This window comes from Bubalus kerabau, chromosome 8 (genome assembly GCF_029407905.1).
Source record: "Bubalus kerabau isolate K-KA32 ecotype Philippines breed swamp buffalo chromosome 8, PCC_UOA_SB_1v2, whole genome shotgun sequence".
Lineage (NCBI taxonomy): Eukaryota > Metazoa > Chordata > Mammalia > Artiodactyla > Bovidae > Bubalus > Bubalus kerabau.
In genome coordinates, this window is record NC_073631.1 from 98,020,746 (window position 1) to 98,045,122 (window position 24,377).

Sequence of the window (24,377 nt, forward strand, 5' to 3'; positions counted from 1 at the left end):
ACGCAGAGGGCCATGGACACATCTGCTCCTCTGACTTCTGCGCTTGTAGTTCAGCAGATTGAATGTCTAACGGCAACCCACTCCAGTGTTCTTGCCTGGAGAGTTCCACAGACAGAGGAGCCTGGCGGGTACAGTTCATGGGGTCACAAAACAGTCAAACACGACTGAGCACCTGAGTACTGAGCTACGTGGCTCCTTTTACAAGCTTCTTCTTTCCTTAATTTGATGAGCACTCCCAAAGCATAACCTCCCTGTGGTTGCTGCGTCCATCTCACTTCAAGAGAATAACCTGCTATGAAGATTTACTCACTTTCAAAGATAAAAGAGGGTAGCATTTTTATCCAAAACTCTCATTTAAGAACCCCCCTGGGGCAGAACACAGCCCTTTTGCCTGCAGGTTGCCTTGAACATCTCTGATTCTCTGCAGGCATCTGAGGCCTGTTTGGAATTTGGTCTTTGGATTCTAGTGATCTTACCTCAGTAGAGAACAAACTCTGTGCCTTGTTCCTGTTGTTTAAAAAAGAAAAAACAAAACAAAACTCCAAGTATTTTCAGTGATTAAACAGCGGAAAATATACAGCAAAAATTACTTCTTGACTACATTTTCTTTCAAATGATGATTATGCTCAAGAGGTGAAACTTATTTTAGCCCTACCCTTGTTTTTTTAAAAAGCTTTTAATAGTTTAAGAATTATAATTAAATTTCCTCTGAACTGATTTATTAAACTTAAGTTTTCAAAAAGAGAATGATGGGATTTCTTAAACTATTAAGTTTCAAAAACGAAGACTACTTATTTTTATTCTAATATAAGAGATGAGAGACTGAGAGGGAAAATTTTTTCCATCTGTATTTTGATTAGAATTTTTTAATGTTCAAATTTCTGGTAATAAACCACAGTAAACAACCAGTCATTCATTAAGAGGCAACTATTGAAATGGCGATATTTAGAGGAGAAAAAATAAAACATGATGTGATTAAAACCCCACGCACGTCTTCACTTCAAGGCAAACGCTGTGCCCATCTGGGTATTAAGAAAGTGCCAAATATCACTGGGATCTAGATTTAACTCATGTCATAAAGAAGCACTGTGTTTCATTTGTTTACAAAGGACCTGGAACCTCATGGAAATGATGGTGGTGATATGGACCTGAAGAGAACTCAACAGTAAAACGAGGTACTGATTTATAAATTATTTAAATATTGAATCAGTCACAGCATGAACTTTCAATGATCTACTGTTTCACTCTTAAGGATAAGAGGTAATATTAAAGAATGTTAACTTTCGGCTGTAATAGGTCTCTGCTCTAATTTTCTCCTCTGGAAATCTTTAAGGGTTAGTCAGTTTAAAAATCCTGGCTACTTTTAAGTCAGAAGGGCCAAAGAAGAGGAGACACAGTTTGTCCTGAGGGGACTCAAAGACTGTCCTGAGGAGTTAAGCCCTGGATGTGTTTCCTGAACTGAAGGTGCTGTCTCTGCTTGCTTTACGGTGAGGCTTGGGAAGGACTGAGCTCCAGAGCCCTCTCTCCAGGTGACGGGAAGTAGGAAGTGCCCTGAGCCAGCCACTTCCAGCACACGTTCCAGGTATCCACATTCAGAAATGAAACTCAAGCTGGCCACCCTGCCAGCCAGGATGCCCACCCTCAGCAGGGATAGGGGTTTTCCTTCCACACTTTTGTGCCCACTGAGTCTCACGTGAACAGAAGACCTGATCCCTGATTTCAGTGTAAGAACAATGATGGGAATTTTCCATGAATTTTCTTTAGGAACCGATGGCTACCATAAATCCCACAGAAATGAGCTTTCCCTTTATAAATTCCTTTGAAAACGGCAGACAAAGGCATATCCTTGCGCTAAACTCACTTGTAAATAATAATAAAAGTTTTTCCTGTAAGTTTATTACAACACAACCAACAGTCATCATCCAATCCTATAATGCACATGTGAGACACTGGTTTTCACAAATGATCTTTTGTGATCGTTAGGAAAAACTAACTTTCTATCTATTCTTTACCTACATGAGAACAAACATAATACTAATCTCCAAGAGTGATTCTAAGGTAAGTAGCTTTATAAAATCAGTCTTTTTTTTTTTTTTTTTTGGCCATGCCGCATAGCATGTGGGATCTTAGTTGCCTGACCAGGGATCAAACCTGTGCCCTCTGCAGTGAGTGGAAGAACACAGTCTCAACTGCTGGACCACCAGGGAAGTCCCTAAGACCAGGCTTTATGCTTATAAACCTATCCTCCAACTGGCAGCAACAGCTCTATCATTCCCCTTAGTTTCTACTATGTACACGGAGAGGCAAACACCGGCTTTATTGAGACTCTTTACTGTTTCTGATTTTCTTCTTCTTAGCACATCATAACCTGCGATTGCCTGTGTGTGTGTTTGTACACTGTTTTGCACAAACACTGTGGGATGAATGGAAGGAAGGGAGGGAGGGACGGGGAGGGAAGCGGAGAAGAGAGCAGTAGAGAAGGAAGGGAAGGCAGGCAGGGAAGGGAAAAAAACACTGCAAGAGCAGCTCCGCTGGTTTTAAGCAAAGCTAAGAAGTACTGTTTCATCAGATTCTTCATTTATAGAATTTAAGATTCTTTGTAACTATGATCTCATCAAATCTCATAGTAACCCTAAGTGAACATGAAATTAAAATTATTGCGTATCACCTAGAGGCACAAAAATGAGGAGCAATTAGCTCCTATCGCTCTCACGTTTTAGCTGTACAGCAGCCACTACGGAAGACAGTTCTCCTCACTGACTTCTCAGGGGGTGTGTAAAATCAGAGCTGTATTTCTTAAGAACTGTGACCAAGGTCCAGTATTTCTCCCCCTTTTATTCACTCAACATGTTTTGGAAACTGACATGGAAAGCCTGATTTTTAACTTTGGATATATTCCTGTGAAGGAAGAACTAGTTCTCAAGCAATTCTCATTTTTCCCACCCACACACAAATGCACATTCTGATGTGAAGGATGCCTCTCAACGAGGAAATTGCTTACCAATAATAAGCAGGGTCACCCACTGGGACGCCGAGCAATGTCAGACCCGATGACTGGGAAGAACTGACGTGGTGGTCCTTCCCACTGCCTAGCTCCAGGGAGAATATCCAAGGTGCCCTCCTCACACAACATATCCTATGATGATACGACGGACAACACCGTCAACACAGGGCCGAGGAGGACTCGCCCGCACTCACACAGCCCGTGACTGACGGAGCAGAGGCGTCGCCCCAAGTCTCACAGGCTGTGTGTGCTGAGCTCACCTGGCCGCCAGGCTGCTCGCTGCCCAGACTCTGAACTGACAGGGCTGCAGAAGTGGCAATGGAGTCAAGTGCAACGCAGAGAAAGTGTGAACACAGACAAGCCCAAACCGATCATCATACAGTTCTGAAGCATCTGGTCTAGGAACAGTTGCAGACAGCAAAGTTAACCTGCTGAACTGAGTGCAGCCCCAATCAGGTCTGTTTTTGTCCCAACTGCCTCGAGTCCTTCCATCAGGGCAGAGGCAAACCCCAACTCCCATCTCAGCTGTCGTGGGAACTATGAGAATTAAAAGAAATAATGCACGCCCTTGTGCACCTTAGCACCGTGGCTCTCCTGTGAATACGACACCCAACCCCAGTTCCCATATGAACACAACCAGACCAACCTTGGAAATTCAGCTTCCCTCTTGCTGAATCCTTTCTCTCAGTTTTTCTCTATCATTTTATCACAGTGTGCATTCGGTTCACAATGCACTTACCATTCTTCTCATGACAAAAGTAATAAACCACTCCCCGTACATTCCACACTCAAGCAGTTTATAATTCAAGATTTTTTTCCCCTTATGCTTATAGTTTTTTTTTGACTGACCATGGTTTAGAAAGTATGGCACATTCACAACCGTAGCAAGTTACATGCATGGCACCTGTCACACAACAAGAAAGGCAGACAAGTATTGGTTCCGACTAGCTCGGAGTTAGGAACCAATACTTGTGGAGAAGGCAATGGCACCCCACTCCAGTACTCTTGCCTGGAAAATCCCATGGATGGAGGAGCCTAGTAGGCTGCAGTCCATGGGGTCGCTAAGAGTCGGACACAACTGAGCGACTTCACTTTCACTTTTCACTTCCATGCATTGGAGAAGGAAATGGCAACCCACTCCAGTGTTCTTGCCTGGAGAATCCCAAGGATGGGGGAGCCTGGTGGGCTTCCGTCTATGGGGCTGCACAGAGTTGGACACGACTGAAGTGACTTAGCAGTAACAGCTCGGAGTTAGCTGGGCTAACTCACCTGGGTCCTGACCTGTATCACTGGTGTCCCAGGAATGTGACTTCCCCATCACAACCCCCGCGGCAATCAGCTGTGACATGCTGGCTCTGTGGGTAGGACGTCATACGTTCCAGCTCCACTTGCAAGAGTATGTCTAGGTCCAAGTGTGGCCTTGTGACCACAGCAGAGGTCCTGACCCCCTTCAGCCAGCACCAGAGGGAGACGGAATCAAGGCCAGCGATCTATGATCTAATTCTAGAACCAGTGTGAGTTTGCCAAAGGCTCTGAGAGCAAATCATGTTTTCCCTGCCTGGAGCTTGGTTTCTGTGCTTTGAAAAGGATTCTTAGTATTTACTGCAATAAAATTAACCACTTTCAAATTTCTGCCAGATCCCATGGAGAAATATGGTTTATTAACACAAAACAAATGTAGTGCTTGAAAGGCAGGAGACCCAGATCACAGTCCCTGGCCCACTACTGGCTCACTGGGAAGTTTTAGGCAGAACTTAAATCAAGTGCATCATTTTTAATGGGCACAGAATGGACACTTGGGAGGTGGGAGCACCCTGTGAGATCTCGGGCCAGCCCAGTGGTGAAACTAAGTCAGCTCAGACAAGGCCCTTTGCCAGCGCCTGCGGCCTTGAGTGCTGTTTTGTAGGTGGTTCAAGGTGGCCATGCTGCAATGTGACCCAAAAAGGTTTTGAAAGCTTGAAGCTGAAGGAACTGGCTGAAACTTGTCCTTGAAAAGAGAGGCAGTCCCACGTATTAGCTAAGAGCACAGCTTTTAGGAGCCAAATCTGTGCATTCAGATCCGGAGTTTAGTTTCTGAACTTTAGTTTTCTCATCTGTAAAATATGAATAAATACCATCTCTCTGTTATAGGCTGTTTTAAGGATTAGATGTCTTAATTCATGTAAAATAAGCACTAGGTAAACATTAGTTATTAGCCAAAAGTTAACAAAGTATTAAAATAAGATATAATAATTAAGTATATATTTTTTTAGTTTCCAATGCAAACTTATATAGTTTCAGTTGGACTGAATGAGACTCCCTGAGAGAGGTAATAATAAAATACCCAAGCTTATACAGCCCTTTAGAGTTTGCAAGACACTTCCCTCTATTTTCTCCAAGGCTCATATTCTTCTCATTTATTTTTTTACAAGTCACACTTCAGCAAAGTGACCAGAAAGATGGGAAAAAAGAAAAAAAAATGCCAATCAATGGGTTAAACAGTATTCTACAAATGGCTGGAGAAATAATACTTTAGCTGCCATCCATACGCTGGTATCTTCATCAGAGACCTTCCTCTGAATTACAAACTTGAGTGTCTACCTGCCAGCTCAACACCCCCAGTGGAATTACAACAGGCATCTCAAAGTTAACAGGACTCAACAGAACTCCTTGTAATTTTCCCCTTTCCCCATAAACAGGATACTGGGTAAACTGTGATATAGTCACACACGCGGGAACACTGCAGCAATGTATACAGAGGAACTGCAGCTCCACTCCCAACAACATGGGTGAGTTTTATAAACATAATACGGAAGGAAAACATAAGCTGCAAAAAACTACACGTGGTGTGATACCCCTTTCTGGTATCTCCAAACACCTTTAGCAATGCTCATTTATGTGATACAATTTATACATCTGTTAAAAAAATCAGGAGAATTATAAACACAAATTTCTAAACTGCAAGGAGGCCAGAGAAGAGCGGGAAAGAAGTACAAAGATCCAGAAGCATCTGTACCATTCCAGTTCCTAGAGGAGGAGGTGGGTCACTGGAGTGTTTTAAAAAATTGTGCTTTAGAGCTTAGTTGTATGTTATGAGTAATCTCTTGTATATATCAAATGACAAACAAATTAAAAAGACAGAACTACAACTCATAAAATGCACTGTGCTGAAAGTTACACTTCAAAACTAACCCATGAAGGAAAGTACATCTCGCTAAAAATATGAAGAAATTAATGTTTACTAGTAAAGTTGGGTATGGAATATAATTATTTTTACAAGGATGAATAAAACATACAAGTGTTTTATGAGAATCAAATGCCAAGGGATAAAATGATTAGGCTTGTGGAAGTGGAAGTGTTAGTCCCTCAGTCGTGCCTGACTCTTTGCGACCCTATGGACTGTAGCCTGCCAGGCCCCTCTGTCCAAGGAATATTCCAGGCAAGAATACTGGAGTGGGTAGCCATTTCCTTCTCCAGGGGATCTTCCCAACCCAGGGGTCGAACCCGGGTCTCTTGCATCGCAGGCAAGATTCTTTACCGTCTGAGCCACCAGGGAAGCCCTGGACTAGGTTTAGAGGTCAGGACAAATTTATTTGTCAGGGGTTCTTTTTCTATTTTGGTAGGCTTTCTTTTCTTAAAAACAAAATGGGTTGATTGATATTACTTGTTTAGTGTTATCTGTTTAGCAGATGGTCGGTCCAAGCTGCCTAGGATGAGAACCTCTCCCTACCCTGCCCAGGCTCGGGCCTCTGGAGGTTCGTCCAGGAGCTCAGCGCCGCATCTGGTGAGGGCCCGTGGTTTTAGAGTTCCTCTTCTTTCCTCCATCAGCACTGACAGCAGTGATTTACTGTAGACAAGCTTGGGACGTACAGGATTTCTTATTTTTTAGAGCATCTAAGTTGCAATTCTTAAAACACATATAAGAGTCCATTTCCGAAGGAAGTGACCAAGCTCAAAGCAGCACACGGCATGATATGCCTTCTTTATTTATCTGTTTTAACAGGCAAGGAAACAAAAAGAGGCCTGTGCATTTCTTGGGCTTTTCAAACAGGAGCTGAATCTATTTGAATGGCCAGGGAGGAGAAGACAGTTTGACTTAGATTTGGCATGGGTTTAGGGGAAGAAATGTCTTTGTAGCTGGTCCTAAATATTATGGCAACTTGGACTGAGTCAGTCTCCAAGAGAGAAGTTGCCACATGTTGTAACAGAAGCCACTGGGCTTGGCAAGGAAGGGAATGAAAGAATTACAATGAAAGCAACACCATTTCTCCATCATGGCGAAGATGCACTGGCCAGGACCATGGCCTGTCCTCCTTTTCCATGGCTGATCAGACCAAGCACTGCCCTTTCAAACCAGTCTTTATCATCATATTGTAAAGAATACTAAATGCTGAGATTAAAATTAATTTCTAATGAATTTTTAAAAAGAACTTTTTCTTCCTCCTTACTGGAAAAAAAAAAAAAGTAAACAATTCAGAATAGAGGTTCAAAAGGAGGAATGCCAGCAAAATAACTGAGCTTAAGAACGCTGAGAGGGAACATCTCTCAAATGCATTTATTAATTTTAGACCTCCCATGAGATAAGACTATAATCTGTTTTGAGGCACGCTTCCTCCCCACCACTTAAATTTTTGAAAATTAGATTCTTGCTTATCTGTCTCACTGTTTTGACTGGTCATTCCCAAACATACACTGCCCAGCTTTGACGCTTTCCAAAGCTAAGAGGAGGTGAAGTCTGGCACAGAGAAGGCTGTGAGTTCTTACTGAGTGATTCTGCATTATTGCATGGCCTAGAGTTGGACGTAAATTCTAAGACTTCTTACATTTATAGTCATTTTTCAGTCAATGTCATCATAACTTACTATGTCCAAAAGGAAAAATTAGCTTATTTAAAGGTTACTGAATACAATATCTAGCTTTCATTTATGGATCGAAGGAGAGGAATTTTAAGGAAAAAGAGAGAAAATATAAATCACACAGTTTCATTTTACAAAGTGGTCTTCCATGTATACCACGTGTTTCACTAAAAAAAGACAGGAGATGTTTATGAGACACGTAGGCGACAAATTAAGGGATGTGTGTGTGTAAGACCAAGAAAGTGTGAGAGAAAGACACAGAGAAAGAGACAAAGAGGAATGTAGGATAATGGAAGAAGCAGAGAGTTTAAGGAATGTTTTAAAAATATACAACTGATGACCCCTTAAAAGCACCAGTCTTACTTAAATGGTGTCCTAGACCAGTGTGGCACACCAGCTGTGAAAGGTGGCGATCCCGACAGATCACGACAGCGACGTACACAGTGCTGTGCAGACTTCTTTTGGGAAGGAGAGTTACTCACGGAGCCATGTAGGACTGACTGGGCGCAGGCTGAGAGGTTCATCGGAAGGATAAAACACCCTGGAATAGGTGCCCAAGGGCGAAACCCACGTGTGTCCAAGCTACCCTCAGTAGGTCGGTGCTCTCCCTGCCCCGCCCCTGGCCCCTGGCACCATGGGTATTGGGGAGTGATCCTAAAGAACAGGACGAGTCCACTGATCACTCAACATCAAAGTGATAAGCATCTCCTGTGTGTCAGGCCCTGCACCTGGTAGATACTGAAGTCTGATGGTGAACCCAGGGGAAAACAGTCCCTGCCCTCACAGAGCTTACAGTCTAGCAGGTAGGAATGGTAGGCACCAGGGAGGTGCCAGCAGAGTGACAGGGAACACGGTTGGCTGGGGTCCCTAGACAAGGTTTAAATCCTGCCTCGGAAGCATGAGCTCCCTGGGTCGCTGCTTTCTTTACATGTAAAATGGGATGATAATGTGAAGAAGATTCCAAAAGACCATGTTTGTGAAACACTTAAAACAATCCCTGATGCACCAAAGGCCTGCTAAATGGCAGTTACGAGGGGCAGTTCCTCAGAGAACCAAGGGACACACACGAAGAGTCTGCAGAGCACAACCCAAACTGCTGGACAAGGTGCTAGGCCACATCACCACTTCCTCACGTTGCTGCATGATTTTTGGCCAGTCAGGTGGCCCCCAGTGTCTCTAGACTAGACAGGAAAGTCTAGTCGCTAAAAGCATACCCCGGCAAGAATTTACCCCACAGTGTTCCTACAATGGGAGTGTTTTCTGTTTCTCAAGGAGGCAGCAAGGGAAGTATTATAGGAAGGCCTCTTGAAAACTAACATACAGCATTTTCTCTTTTAAAGCAAGCACTACCAAAGCACCCCTACCATGATGAACGTTCTGGATGGAAGCTCCCCAGGGACAGAGGAGGGGGCGACGTTCAAGACCTCTCAGGCCAAGGAGCAGTGGGATGGATGTGTGCGGAGCATGCTTCTGGGGCCAGGCGGCCTGGGCCCTGTGCCGGCTTGCACACACTGGCTGTGCGGCAGTGCCCACGCTGCTCGCTGGGACCTGGTGTCTCAAATCTGGAAAGGAGGGTGAATATCAGTTCTGATCTCACTGGGTAGTTGTAGGAATTAAAATCATTAACACCTGTCAAGCAATTAGGATAGACCTGACCTCCTGAAAACAGTTCACAAATGTTAGCAGTAATTATGTCTGGAAACCCAGTTAACTTTATTATCTTGCTTAATAAGAACATGCGAGCCAAACAGCAAGAGGGCAACTGAACCACACTCGAGGAATCAGAGTTCTCTCCTTGGCTCTCCCATCTTCTTTCTGCATCACAGTGGGTGCACACATCCCTCCTGGAATTCGCTTTCCTCATCTACACAACAAGCAGTACACACCTCCACCAAGCATGCCTAGAGAGGCCTGATGCAGTTTTTTGTTAGTATCAACAGCAGCTGAACAGTTTAAACTTCTATGTCTTTCTGTCTATATTAGCCACTGATCTCCAGAAAAGGAGAGTCAATAGAATGTGGTGTGAGTGTGCATGTGGACACAGAGAGAGACAGAGGGAGAGATGGAGAGACTGGATTTTAAGGCAATGGCTTCGGCGGTCAGGGGTCGATAAATCCAAAATTTGCAGGGCAGGCTGGTGACCCAGAGAAAGGATGATGCTGCAGTCTTGAGCTGGAAGGCAGTTCCTGGAGGCAGAATTCCTTCTTCCATGGGGGACAACAATCTTTTTCTCTTAAGGCCGTGAACGAACTGGATGAGGCCCACATACCTTATGGAGGATAACTTGCTTTTATTCCATATCTCTGATTTAAAATCAGCTAAAAATACCTTCATAAGTATGTTTATACCTTCTAGACTGGTGTTTCACCAAATACCTGGGTACTAGCCAAGTTGACGCATAAAATCAACCATCACACTATCATTTCAGACTAGATGGATAGATAGTTCTTTGCTGCAGGAAAAGCCTCTAAGAATGGGCAACAACTTCTCTGAGATCAGATTAAATGCAAGAATTCAGATGAGGTGCCCATTTTACTTAAGAGCTGAACTCTTAAGTCTGAAGAAAACCTTCAGAGCAGATATGGAAGATGGCATGTGAACTTAACAGAAGACTCAAATGAATGCACTCCAGTCCACAGGAAGGACAAACCTTTAGAACAAAGACTGCAAACTCAGTACCTACAAGGGCCAGACAGATAAGACAACTGAGTGGGGCGGGGTAGATGACGAACAGGGTAGGGGTTAGGCAGAGTGCACTGAGCACACTCCATGTAAAACTGCTCCTCAGATTTGGGCCATGGAAGGTTCCGAGTCTTTATGCAACAGCCCAAAGGGCAGAGCACGGTCCAGTGGGCGGACTATCAACTTCAAGTCAGGTTGAAGGAACTCTGTGCCCCAATTCCACCACTCATTAGCAGAGTGACCTGGAATAAGTTCCTTAAAACTTTCCAGGCCTCTGTTTTGTTTGTAGAATCAGGGAGCTGCCACTTACACAAAGAAGTATTGTGAATACTCAGGAAAAAGTACCTAAGACATGTGATGGCTGATATAGATGGTTCCTACTTTGCTTTTATTAAGCAATCACTTACATGGCATTTACTACGTGCCAAGCACTGCTTTACCAACTCATTTAATCCTCACAGCATCCCCATGAGGCAGGTTCTCATTTTACAAATGAAGCACAGAAAGGGTAAACAATTTGAACAAGGACACACAGCTGGGAATTACAAGAAGATTGTTCAAAAAAAAAAAAAAATAGAACAGTAGGACTCATTAGTAGATGCTATAATCTCTCTTGCAAGTGTAGGTGATGCTTGCTATCCAACTGATTCGCACTCACTCCTCATCACTCCATGAACCTTTCCCTTTAAGGAACTCAGGACTCTGTGCTCAGCAATCCCATGGTCCCTCAAGTCCTCGTCTCTTAGCCCTGTTAGCTGGGCATTGCTCAACACTTCCTCTCTCATGCACCGGCCTCCACTTGCCTCCCAAGACTCCGAGATTCCCTGTTTTCCCCTTTGAAAGCTCCTCTGGGGTCTCTTCCCATCCCTAACTCCTCTCAGAGGTGAGCCCTAGGTCCCACTCATTCTCTCCTCTTCCCTCTCTTGACGCAATGCACACAGACTGGGGAAATCACATTTTCAATGCACACACCTCAGTGCCCAACCTCAACAGGTAGTGACCAACCTACACACTGACCCTCTCCACTCCAAGTCTGGCTGGCAACCTGTGTGACTTCAACTTTCATATGAAAACTTATCGAGGTCTCTGTGTATGTTAGTCATGTCCAACTCTTTGTGACCCCAGGGACTGTAGTCACCAGGCTCCTCTGCCCATGGAATTCTCCAGGGAATAATACAGGAGTGGGTAGCCTTTCTCTTCTCCAGGGGATTGTCCCAACCCAGGGATCAAACTCAGGTCTCCCACATTGCAGGCAGATTCTTTACCGTCTGGGCCACCAGGGAAGCCAGGTCTGTCAGCTCCTTAACCTCCCCCTAGTCTGCCCTCCTCTTGGCCCGCCCACTCCAAACACCTTGTCCTCTTCCTGTCGCCTGAACTGCTTCACTTCTGAACTAGGACATTCTGACGTCCTCTAACCAACCCCCTTGCCTTCAGCTCCTTTTATTAAATATTTAGGATAACCAAACCTAACCATCTTAAACCCCACATCTGATCCTTCCACCATGTCCCCTAGGGAAGTACCAGCAACAACCCAGTGGTCCAGTTAGAAACTTCCATGTTGACTTCTATTCCTCTCTCTCCCTCATCTCCCACATCCAACAGACCCCCAAGTTCCATACATCTGCCATCCATAAACACCAACCAGAGTCTCTCTTCTCTTTCCAGATCACCAGTGCTTCTCATCCAGAGTCCTCTCTCCAATGAGCTCCTTGCCAGTTTCCTGCTTCCAGTACTTGCTTCCCTAAAATCTATGCAGCAGGCAGAACTGTCCCTCTGAAACATGAGTCTAATCACAGTGTGCCAGCGCTTACAATCCATGAACATTTTCCTACGTCCTTAACGAGATGACCAGATCCCTGAGCAGAGCTTCTGGGGCGTTCCTAGATCTAACTGCTGCCCACCTCGCTGGCCTCATCTCCTGTTTTCTCCATTTCGGCCCATCATTTCTAATTCTTCAGATGTATCGTGTTTCTCTTGCTGCAGGGGTCTTCATATATCCTCGCTCCCCTGCCTGGATTATGCGTTTTCCTCAGTTTTTATCTTGGGACTTAGCATGTGAGTGTCATGCTAAGTATACCTCTTCCTTAAGAGACTTTCCTGGCCCCCAGTCTTGGTGAGATCCTTCAGGTGGGTGTTCTATAGCCAACCTGCATTCCCCCTACCTGACAGCCACCCCACAGCATGGAGTCTCCCTCAGGAGCCTGTTCTGTGGAGTAGTATATGGCTCTCTCATTCAGCGCTGTACTCTCGTGGCCACGCAGTGCTGGTCCATAAAGACACTCCACAAGTCTGTGCCAAGTAAACGAGCGCGCAGTTGATTCTTAAAGCCTTGTCTTCAACCCTCCTACACACTGAGATTTAGCTCCTCCAGGTCTCCAGTTGCCTGATGGACACCTGACTGAGTACAAAGTGGATGGGAATCGTCTTCTCTCTCACACCTGCTCTCTTCAAAACCTAGTAGAGCAGCAAGAACACAGGCGTGGAATCAGGGGTGCCTGGGTGTGCTACATCCCACTGGCCGCACAGCTTCAGACAAACCTATCTCTGAGCCTTAGTTTTCTCATCTGGGAAATAAGGACTAGCCTCATAGGATCATACTGAAGGAGATAATGTACGTGAAGGGCTCGGCAGATGACATGGAAATAACAAATGGCACCTGAGTTAAAAAAAAACACCGGGAGTAATTCTGCTTCCATTCTCCTCCCTGCAGCCACTCCCTCTCCTCCAGACCCATTCCAGCCGGGCCCCCTCACTCAGCCCCCTGCTCCTGCCTCCTTGAGCTCTGCTGGGCTTTCCTGACTCTGGTTTTCTCAGTGCCTGGGCCACCCCACACACTGATACTAGAAGATCCTATGATCACTCCCCTGACCGAAATTCTTCATCTGCTCCTGTGACTTGAGTGTTCAGTCTAAATCGTTTAGTCATAAGCCCTCTCTGGCCTCCTGGGTCTGGCCTCAACAGACCTTTGCTGCCTTCTCTTCCCGTTAGTCACTAACACACACACTGTTGTTGCCTGGCAACAACACATGAGTCACTGCCCACTCGAAGCAACGGTTCTTCCCATCCCTATCTATGCCTCTGCTCGTGTGTCCTTGGACTCGGACCACCCTCCCGACCCCAGTTCTCAAATCCAACACCACTTTTCTTTCACTGTCTGGCCAAAGCCTCCTCAATCCATGATGCATTTCTTGATTGCCCAGCCTGAGAAAATCTTTTCTACAAACACGCGGTGTTTGATTTATCCCCCTCCTTTTATACATTTCATCTCTCTCCTCTATGTTTATCTGTGCGTGGAACCTCAGCTCCAGGCTCTCCACGGGCAGCATTGTGCCGGGGCCCATGCCGTTATGCTCAGGAAAGGTGCCCAGGAAGCAGCAGCAGCTGAGTGTGTACACCCACAGAGTCCTACTGAGGATGCAAAGCACCCCAAGGGGCCGCAGTCAGCTAAGCTTCTGCTGGGCTCCTAGGTGAGTGCCTGGCATACAGCAACACTCCACAAATAACTCTTGAAATTAACTTATCCTCGGGGAGATCAGCTATTGGCTTTGGGACAGAAATTCTGTCTCCGGAAAAAAACATGAAAGACATAAGGAAGGTTTATCTCTCCCATCATATACTTAGGATGTAGGCAAGCTTCAGGTTCACTCTCTCCCACATGCTAGACAGCTACACTCAGCAATCAATACAGTACGTGATGCTTTGATATATTTAGTATGTCAAAGTACTCGATTCTAACATATTAAGACTCATTCTTCAAAAGTCTCATTTGGGGAACACAGAGTTATTCTAACAAAGTCCAAAACCTTTTTTAGACCTTGTCTTTTATACCACCACTTCTTTTTTTTTTTTTTTTTTTTTTAATGATTACACAATGAACCCTTTTTCTCATAAAGGTTTCAACCAGCTGAAAATTGAAAACTTTCAGAAGTAAATTTCATTTTCCTCATATTTAAAGTAGAAGGCTTTTTTCAGGGCCTTCCTTTTCAAAATTCTATTATGTAAGCCACTTTATAAATCATGTACACAACAATTCTCATTTTTCCATCAAATTTTAACTCCTTCCTCTCCCCCATGCCTCCCCACCTGGCTCTGCCGACACCACGTACCATGGGTATGTCTGTTATGGTACTTGTCAGTATGTGGTGTTACCTCTTTATATGTCATTTATCCCACTAACATGTCCTGGAGGGCCAGGCCCCAGACATGCCCGTTTTTGAATCTGCGGTGCTGACTGCTGGCATGTGGTTGGTGGCTCAGGAAATGTTAACATAAATCAATGACTCAAATCAGTTATTGGATCATAAACTTTTTCATCGGACCTAACTGCTGGCTCCTTCCTACCTTCCTACTCTCCAAGGCCAGAGAATTCCCACTACTGTGGATAAAAAAAAAAAAAAAAAAAAGATGGGAGGCTCTTAAGGCAATTGCAAACAAAAACTTCTAAACGTGTCCTTGGCAAAGATGGCATGGCTCTAGGAGAAGTTTAAAGTCTTCCCAGCTAACACAGTACTCGAAGGAGGCAGCATCCATTTGCATGTGAGCTAAAACATTAATTTCACTACTTTACAGTCACACCTTATACATATGCTTCATTTAATGCATTTATTTAGTCCCCCTGAAATAAGTACTGAGGGGTAAAAACCAATTAGTGTAAATCACAACTTTAAAAAGAGAAGTTAGGGAAGGATCTAGTTCAACGGCCCAATTACATGAAAAAGCAAAAAAAAAAAAAACCCTGCCAGTTCAGCACTGTGTACCCTTCAGTGATTTGGAAGTGAGCTGCTTTTCAGGTATCATCCAATCATATTAACTGATGTTAGTGTTTCCAGAATCTACACACTGCTCTTCCCAAGATCCAACAGCATAAAGCACATCTTAGTGCTTTATTAAAGCTCATTACAAGTTGATGAGGAGTTTGAAAGAGAAAAAAAAAACCTCAAAATAAAATTAATAGACAATGACTCTCACATTTGGGCTTTCCAAACATATTGTTTAGGGTAAGAGAAATATATTTCCACATCACAAAGAGTTCTAGAAACCAGCATATTCTGGGAAGTCCATATCCACTACTTGGGGGTGGGGGCTTAATAGAGTGTATTAAGGACCAAATCTTCTTAGATAATTGTTGACACTTGGCTTAAGAATATAAAAACTGAAAACAAAAATAACCCAGATTTTAGAATTTTTCAGTTATAATGAAGTTTGGATCAAAGACTGAAAGCATTACTCTATATTCTCTTAAACACTTTTAAAAGCAGCACACATCTATTCCATTTAAAGAGGTGAAAACTGAGGCAACCAGGCTCAATCATCTTTTATGTACTCAATGTCTCAAAAGCAGTTAAAGCTATGGCCCCAAACTACAACTAAATGCTCTAATAACCCATTCTCATGAGGGAAGGTTTAAAAGGCTTCTTGCTGAACTGCAGGATAACCGATGTGACTTATTTCAATGACTGGTCCAAAAAAGCTGCTTGCAGTAGACCAGCAGACCACTCAGTATCTTGGAGACCTGTTAACATCTTTGTCCACAATTTCCCTTGAAGTTATATATATATGATATATAATGTTAATTATTTGGGGTGTGTGTGTATATATATCTTTGGTTTTGCTAAGAATAATATTCCTGTATATCCTAACTGGGTGGCTACATGCTGCCATCTTCTGATTATGCCCAGTGGAGTGTAAAAAATTTTTCACGAAAAAACAAAATCAATAAAAGCAAAACTCCCCATTTTTTCTGCCAGTAGTGCCCTTAGTAACAAGAAGGGCAAAGACACCAACACAGGGATTACAATATTCTCAGACATAACTCAAGCAGAATTGTAAATGGATAAATGCATGTTATAAACTTTTTTTTCCGCAAGTGCCTTGCATACTTATGTTACTATTCATTCTGAGACAGACAGACCATCAATGACCTTCTGGGTCACTGCCTAGGGAGAAAGCTGCCTATAAAGAAGAGTGGGGGAAAAATAAGAGGGGGGTTGCTTCCTTCCACCCCAGGCCCCCTACTGCCTTGAATGAAAGAAGACAGATGGCAGCCACCTTCCCCTTTAATTAGGAGGAGCAGCTCAGAAGGGGACAGCCCTGCTCACTTGGCACCATCTTTAAGAAACCGTTTCGATGGTAATGCTCTGCTCATTTGCCCTTGTTTCAAACTGTTCTCAATCTTTGATTTACAAACTGAATTTCTGTAAATTTCATTGTGAAAAACTACAGCTCTGAGCACAACACTCTACAGAAAGAAGGTATTTAAAGATGGCTCCTGAATTAATAATTCATACACATTCATACAGGGGGCCTGGAGTGTTTCATACGAAATACAGACACCTGAAGTCCCACCATCACCCTTTTGACATGAAACTGGAACCCTTACGGCACAGCAGCCCTTGTTTAAATTCACACAGTATTCCACACTCGATTCAGAAGACCCTGATTTCTGCTTTCCAACACCACACTACCTTCATGACACCCCCTTCTACCTTCAAAGTGACACTGTTTTCAGTTGAGAAAAGTGGAGAAAATTCTTGGTAAAAGCAGTCCATTTTATGAGGAGAGGATAATTTTAATCACAAATCACAGACTACTCACTCCACGTTTCTATTTGCTGTGCATCTGCAGAAGCACCAAAAGTGTATCAAGCCATATAACATCTCTGGAGACAGGAGCAGCTCCGAAAACCAAGTAAACAAAAACGGAAGATGAGGGCCGAGAGTCGGAATTAAGCTGATGTCACAGAATCTTCCGTGTGAGTGATGAAGCCTCTTAATTATTTTTTTTTAAGTTATTACACGTATTTGCTATAATTCTACAAGGCATGAAACTTTCTAACATGAAGGAAAAGTTCGGCTAGGTCTTTATCCCATTTTAATATTAAACCTGTTGCTGTTTTTTTTTTTTTCCTCAACATTATTAATTACTTGTTATCCCTCAGGTCCTTTCCATCTCCTAACAGGTTTTAAAATGACAGCCTCTCATCCAAGAGCCATTTCCACCTGGTGTCTGCAGTGCCCACATGCAGACTCCCTGTCCTCACACCTGTCTCATATATGCACCTCCCTGCTTCCCACTGCAAGTAAGGCCAGTGTCGTTAGACGAGCTCCTGGCCGCACCACATAAAACAGCCTTGTCTGTGTCACTGTCATTTAATTAATGGCAAAGTTCTTGAACCATTTAAACAGAGGGGGAAAAAAGAGAACTCTTTGTTTTCTCATTGATGATAAAGTTCAGTCTCTTACTATCTCTAACACGCCAGCCAGAGGGCTAGATACAGGAAGAGAGATAGAAAAGATAAAAGAAGCAATTAGCTATTCAACAAACTTCATCTCCTACTTCCCAATGAAGGGGAAAGGAAAAAAAAAAAAAAGCAACTTGGTGTTTGCCAGATATTGAGTGTCCTTAATAACGTTAGCAAGAAAAAACATGTAGGAGAGACTGACTAACAAAGAAACAAACAAAACTTACTTTGTTTTCCAGCGCAGTAAGCAGGTCCGGAACGAGATGAGGGTAATTCCTTTCCTCAAGGCCCCTGCTTTCACTTTACAAGCTGTGTTTACGCGTTCATCCAGGTTTGCTGGGGGAACTCCAGAATGCCTGCGCTGCCTCGGGATGCCCCAAGTTCACGGTTCATCTCAGAAGCTTCACGGAGGACCGGCAATCTCCAGGCCAGACCGAGGTGACCTCTGGGCGCCACGTGGCACCGCTGCTGCCTGGGACACGCGCGCCTGGGACACCCACTTGTTAGCTCAGGAACCAGGCCACCAGCAGATAACCGCTCAGACGCGCGTCCAGGGACGCCAGCCTCTGGCATTCTCAGGTTCAAGGCTGGAAAATGCATTAGGACGAGAACCATGCACTCAGCAGTATTCTGCGCCATTAACTTTCTTGTACTTAGATGCCGGTCTAAATAAGAGCAAAAGGTACAGAATTAGAAGGAGTGTTTTACTGGGGATGGTGATTGGCATTTGTTGTGCACTGGGTCAGAGCTGCTCTCAAATAAGGACATTTAAGAATCCTAGATCAGAAGTATTTTCATTTCCTCTGTGGCAACTATATGAATCACTTAAAAACAAACAGAAGACAACAGGAAAAAAAAAAGTATATTAATTATGCTTAAAAAAAATGTACCCCTTACTAAATCTCATCTGGTTAACTTTTTAAAATTCAGAAATTAGGAAGGAAAACTCAATATATAAATTTGATGTTTGTTTTGAAAAATTACTTCATCCATGTACTGTCCAGCTCATAAAAACAACCCTTCTTCCAGCAAAACGGGACACTTTGACCTTGTTTACTGCAGGGTTTTGAAACCGCTGTCTCGTAACTCCTGACATCACTGGACGTGTATTAGCACCTTTACTGCTGTTGGCTGCACACGCTGCTACCCCAACTGTCTTGAATTGCCCCTAGTTAAACAAACACTCCTCAGAACGGTAGGGATACTGGCGTTAGCATTAAGCCCCCAGAACTCACGTGATACCTTTGGTAATTGTCACATCTTTCTGATCACTAATACAACAAAACAAAAAGCATCGAACATCAGGTACTTTTTAAAACCCCTGCAGCGGCACCCACACTTAGCACAGACCACTCTCTCTCCTGACTGTCTCCCTGCCCGAGAGAAGGGCTCCGTTCCTCACCAATCGCCATATTGGCAAGAATTCCTGCCACAGAGCTTTTTCTAATAGAAGATCCTGACCTACTTTCTCCCAATAAAAAATTCCCACAAACTTTCCTAGAGGATAATTTAGTTTAGCATACTTTAGAGTTTCAAAGAGCACTGCTGCATTTTTAACTTTGGTCAAGTCAGATTTATCCATTTCTTTTTCTTTTGTGGAACCTGATTTTGGAGGTGTTTCTGAGTGCTGCATTTTTAAAGAAATAATTTTCTCTTGAAAGTCTGACATTTCCCTTCTGTGTTCCTCATTTCTTGTTCTTGATCTAGTAGAATTTTTAAAAAGGAAAACATGAGGATAGCTGTGACACAATTCAACTGTGTAAGTTGCAATAAACATCTGCCATCGCTTTAAAGAAAACTAAGTTCAGGTGCTACAACGGTGGTGTGACTTTAGAAAGACAATTAAAAACCCAGGTTTAACCTATCTGAAATCAACTGATAATATCCTCTTTCCTTCCCTACAACAACTTGCAAAACATCAAGTCCTCGAACTGTAGTCACCAAGAAATAAAGAACACGAAATACATATCTGAGCAATTACGGCCCTTGTTTATCAGAGAAGGATTAAAAACAAAGACGTCCAGGGTTAATAAAATTAATTAACTCTAGCTAGAGAACTACTAAAAAGACCCTCCAAATATCATGCCGTTACTATGACAACTTCAAAATTGCTTTGAGAAAATGTGAGGGATTTTAAGATTCATGATAAAACAAGCGTCATCTAGTCTGCTAGAAATTACTTTCATTTATATCAGGCAGCAAAAAGGCTAAAGGGCTATTTACAACTGTGAACTATCAAATCATTACCTTTTGAGAGATGCTGCTCTCTCCATGCAGATCATGAAAGGAATAAGTACATGAACAGCTCTCTCAGTAATCGGAACCATTTTGATTTCAGTCCTGCAACTACACCACTCCTTCGGTCTATCTACTTGGTACTTTATTTTTATAATGAAAGCAAAGTCTGATGCAATCTGGAAGGGAAGGGACAAAAAAAAAAACCTAACAGTCTTTACTTTCCTAATACAAACAGGCAAACACTCACTCCGATATTTTAGGCATTAATAATGAAACAAAAATGAAACAGCCTTTTTTTCCCTTAAAATTTCTGCTCACAGGTATTTAGACTGATTTACATTTTACATAATCTTGATGGCTCAATCAGGAAGTGAAAATTTTAAGTGCGTGTGTTATGGACGGGAGGAATCATGTGACCCACAGAGCAAAGAAAATTATGCAGTAGAGTAGCACACTAAGAAAAATAAACTTAACAGGAGTTTAAAAATACTGTCTTTGGGATTCATCGAGCTCTGAATATGTTACAGCTTTTAAGAAATAAAAATTAATTTGGAAACCTTGAAAATAAGCCCTCAGGACATTTAAAAAAATATTACGAGATCAAAGCAATGCACTATGTGAAACAGAAGTTTAATTAATAAAGAAACTGTTTCTATGAAGATCATATCCATTCAAGGTTTATTTTCAAGGCAATTTTTCATGTTATTTGAAGATGGGGCAAGACATAATCGTAATGAAACAAACGTATTTGCCATTATGTACTTGTGCTTTATTTAAATATGTAGTGCTGTGTGCTCCTGGAGAACAAAGAAAAAACTGTCCTGGTTTTCACACAGGTTTTATTGATTTCAAGAGGTCACTGTATTTTATTACAGCAAATATTCTCAAGAGGAAAATGTCAACACCATAAAAATTTCCATCTGAGGTATTAACTCACCCTGGAAATCAAAAAGTGGGAGATAAATGTTAAAACACTTAAGTATAATGGATTGACTGATAGATGACTTTCTCATATAAAAACCACTTGACCATAGTCTCGGTTCTAGTTGTCTAAAATGAGTATGTTAACATAAACATACTTGAAATTCAAAAGGTTTGGCCAGTGATTATTTTGTTTCTTAATGCAATTTCTGTTATTAATATCAATAAAAACAACCTGGTTGAGAGGAGGTATTTGTATCTCATAACTATTACTTTTATCAACTTAATGCTTCACATTTTTCAAAATGCTTTTCATATCTTTACATCAGCTTTTTAAAAAAAATTATACCACAGGCAAGTGGCAGGGCATGGTCAGTGAAAAACATCAGTTCTGTGTATTTCCTGGTTACGAGCTCAGCTTTCAAAATTCTTAAACACAAGAGGTAGCTGGAGAAGAAATTATTAGGGAAAACAGAGGACTCTCAGAAGGGAAGCTTGAAGTAGACCAAGAACAGTCAGGAGTATTACATGACATTGAGATATTCCTACTAAACACGGTTATCACACTGGTTGGCTAGATTAATAAGAAAAGATAAACAAGTTGCCAAGAAATGTCCCCTCAACAGAGTCATGGCACAACTCACCTGTGCACTTGCTGAGATCATAATTTATTAAGAATAAATCTCAGATTTATTCTATAAATAAGCAAAGTGGAGAAGTTAAGAGGCTTTCCCCTGTTACACACATAGTTGGCTGACAGTTGAACCTGGACTCAAGACCTCGGACTTTCCCAGGCCAGGGCTCTTCTTTACCACCTGCAGGGTCACAGCTACAACCTGAGGCTCAAGGAAGCCTCCAGTGAGCAGAGCCCTGCCAGCTTATCTTAGTTGAGGAAAGCTGAAATGTTAGGGCTTCGAGAGGCTCGCTCTGGCTACTTCGTCCCTCACTGGTGGGCCCCTGACCCTTATTACCTCTGCTGTCTCAGTCCCCCACCAGCTGGTGCGGAGCATCATACCTTTTGAGCTGGGAGGAGACACGGCAAGTTCTGAGCTGAGAAGCTAAGCTTCTGAGAGGGAACCAGACCCTCTTCCTGGCTCCTCCCCTTGCATGGGTATAACACAGCCTCCTCACTTTTCTCAGAGGAAAAATCAAGACACTAAAGTAAGAAAAAGCCCGTGTTTTGGTTCACATCACAATTTTACTGGGATTTTGGACAAACATGAGGACAAGATAATATTCTAGAAAAAATACAATTAGCTCTCACTTTATAATCCTCATCAGAATCAATACTGTGGAGATTAAGGAGTTAAATGTAAAAAGGGAGGAAAAGAAAGAATTAGAAGAAAATATTTCTGAATTCAAGATAGGAAAAGAAGTCTTAGCTTCACCAAAGCAATGGAAAAAGCAACAAACAGCAAGGTGATCAACTCAACCTGACGACATTAAAACATTAAAATCTGTAGCTCCAAAAGCATCAGACAAAACTGAAAGATATATAAAAAAATAAAATACTTGCAATAGGATAATATGGTTTATATCATTATAAATGTAAAAGATAAAAGATATTAACAGACAATTCGACCCAAAATATAAAAGGTCAATTAATACAAGAGAGTGTTGAATTTCACTAGGAAACACCAGGAGTTTTTTCATCAATCAGATTCACAAAAATGGACAACAGAAAGAACAAAGCTGGTGAAGTGAGGTAAGACAATCATTTCGGGAAATCAGCAATATCTTTCTACAAGCCCTCAAACTGCATTGACTGATAACATATCTATAAATACCTCCTGAAGAAGCAGTCACAGATACACAGGAAGATAACTATACAAGGACGTACATACAATAACTTACAATAACATAAAACCGGAAACAATCTAACATCCAAAATTGGAGAAAAGCATGTGAATAAAAAAATTACAGCAAATTCATATTTCTTTTTCATATGTTTAAATAATGGTTTTTGGAGAATACTTAATGACACTGGAGATCACAAAATATAATGTTAGGTAAAAATGCTGGATATAAAATTATATATAAATATGATATAAATGTTGCTAGGCAAAAAGAGACTGGAAAAGAACATAGTTAAAAAACTTAAGAAAGGGTGGGCAGAGAACTTGAAATTTTTTCATTACTTCTTTATAATATTGAAATATCTGACATTTCCAAAAGAAATGTTATTTTTATAGTTAGAAAAATGTTATTTAACTTAATGAACATTCTATAAATATCTCTCAGTCATATGAAAGCTTTACAAACACCAAACAAGAAAATGCTTGCATTTTATTATTAAATGCAAGGAAAAGTGCAAAACAATATGATCTTAAATAGATAAAAATTCACATTAAAAAGACCAGAAAAAAATACATCAAGATGTTAATAGTGGTTGCTTTTTAATAGTGCTACTTATTGTGTGTAATATTTTTTCTATGTAAGTTTTCTCTGATTGTCACATATCACTTTCATGAGGAAAAACAGACATCAATATCACAATTATAGGACAGATACATCAAATATATGCTACTATTAATGCAGACTGTCAACAGCCATAAAAAGCTGCTCTATCATTAAGCTGTCCTTTTTAAAATTTTAGAAACCACTGGTATGTCTTCAGAGAGTATCAGGAGGGTGTCCGGGAGGTGGGAACAAATGCTACTTCCCAGTCGGCATGCTGTTTTCTCCAGAAAGCAGCAGCGCTGCGAGGGCCACACTGAAGCACGAGACTCTTGACAGCGGGATGTTCATCATTAGCAAAATGGCAGAGAAGACTGATGGCTGAGGGGAGGAAAATGGCCCAAAGAGGAAGGCAAGAGTTCACGTAAGAACAGAAGCATTAAGAGAGAAGATTCAAGGAATCATTAGACCCAAAACAATGAAAATAAGGGTCCCAAAGAATTATGTGTATACCTATGTTCACAGCAGCATTATTTAATTCACAACAGCCAAAAGGGATGATGCAACCCAAATATCCAATGGATGGATAAACAGAAATGTGGTCTAGTCACATAGCAGAATGTTACTCAGCCTTAGAAAGGAAATTCTGATACATGGTGCAACATGGTTGGATCTTGAGGATATCATGCTAAGTGAAATAAGCCAGTCACTGAAGGCAATGGCACCCCACTCCAGTACTCTTGCCTGGAAAATCTCATGGACGGAGGAGCCTGGTGGGCTGCAGTCCATGGGGTTGCGAAGAGTCGGACAGGACTGAATGACTTCACTTTCACTTTCCACTTTCATGCATTGGAGAAGGAGATGGCAACCCACTCCAGTGTTCTTGCCTGGAGAATCCCAGGGACGGGGGAGCCTGGTGGGCTGCCGTCTATGGGGTCGCACAGAGTTGGACACGACTGAAGCGATTTAGCAGCAGCAGCAGCAAAAGATACTGTATGAATCCACTTATATGAGGTTCCTGAAATAGTTAAATTCACAGAGACAGAAAGAACTGTGCTTG

At 42.3% G+C, this 24,377-nt stretch overlaps 2 long non-coding RNA genes across 3 annotated transcripts in view; one reads left to right on the forward strand and one right to left on the reverse strand.

Moving 5' to 3' along the window:
* The window catches only part of LOC129659506 (uncharacterized), an 81,848-nt gene extending 60,292 nt beyond the window's left edge, over positions 1 to 21,556 (reverse strand). Inside the window, exons 1-2 of the long non-coding RNA XR_008718095.1 lie at positions 20,009 to 21,556; positions 17,989 to 18,426 (exon numbers count right to left, since the gene is read on the reverse strand). This is a non-coding gene — a long non-coding RNA (uncharacterized LOC129659506). The remainder of the gene's footprint in view (positions 1 to 17,988; positions 18,427 to 20,008) is intronic.
* On the forward strand, positions 16,522 to 18,231 carry LOC129659508 (uncharacterized). 2 transcript variants are annotated; one of them, XR_008718098.1, is made up of 3 exons: positions 16,522 to 16,650; positions 17,146 to 17,272; positions 18,093 to 18,231. It is a non-coding gene; the product is annotated as an uncharacterized LOC129659508 (long non-coding RNA). The 2 variants fall into 2 exon arrangements; XR_008718099.1 differs by having other exon boundaries at positions 16,613 to 16,772.
* Positions 21,557 to 24,377: the final 2,821 nt, after the last annotated feature.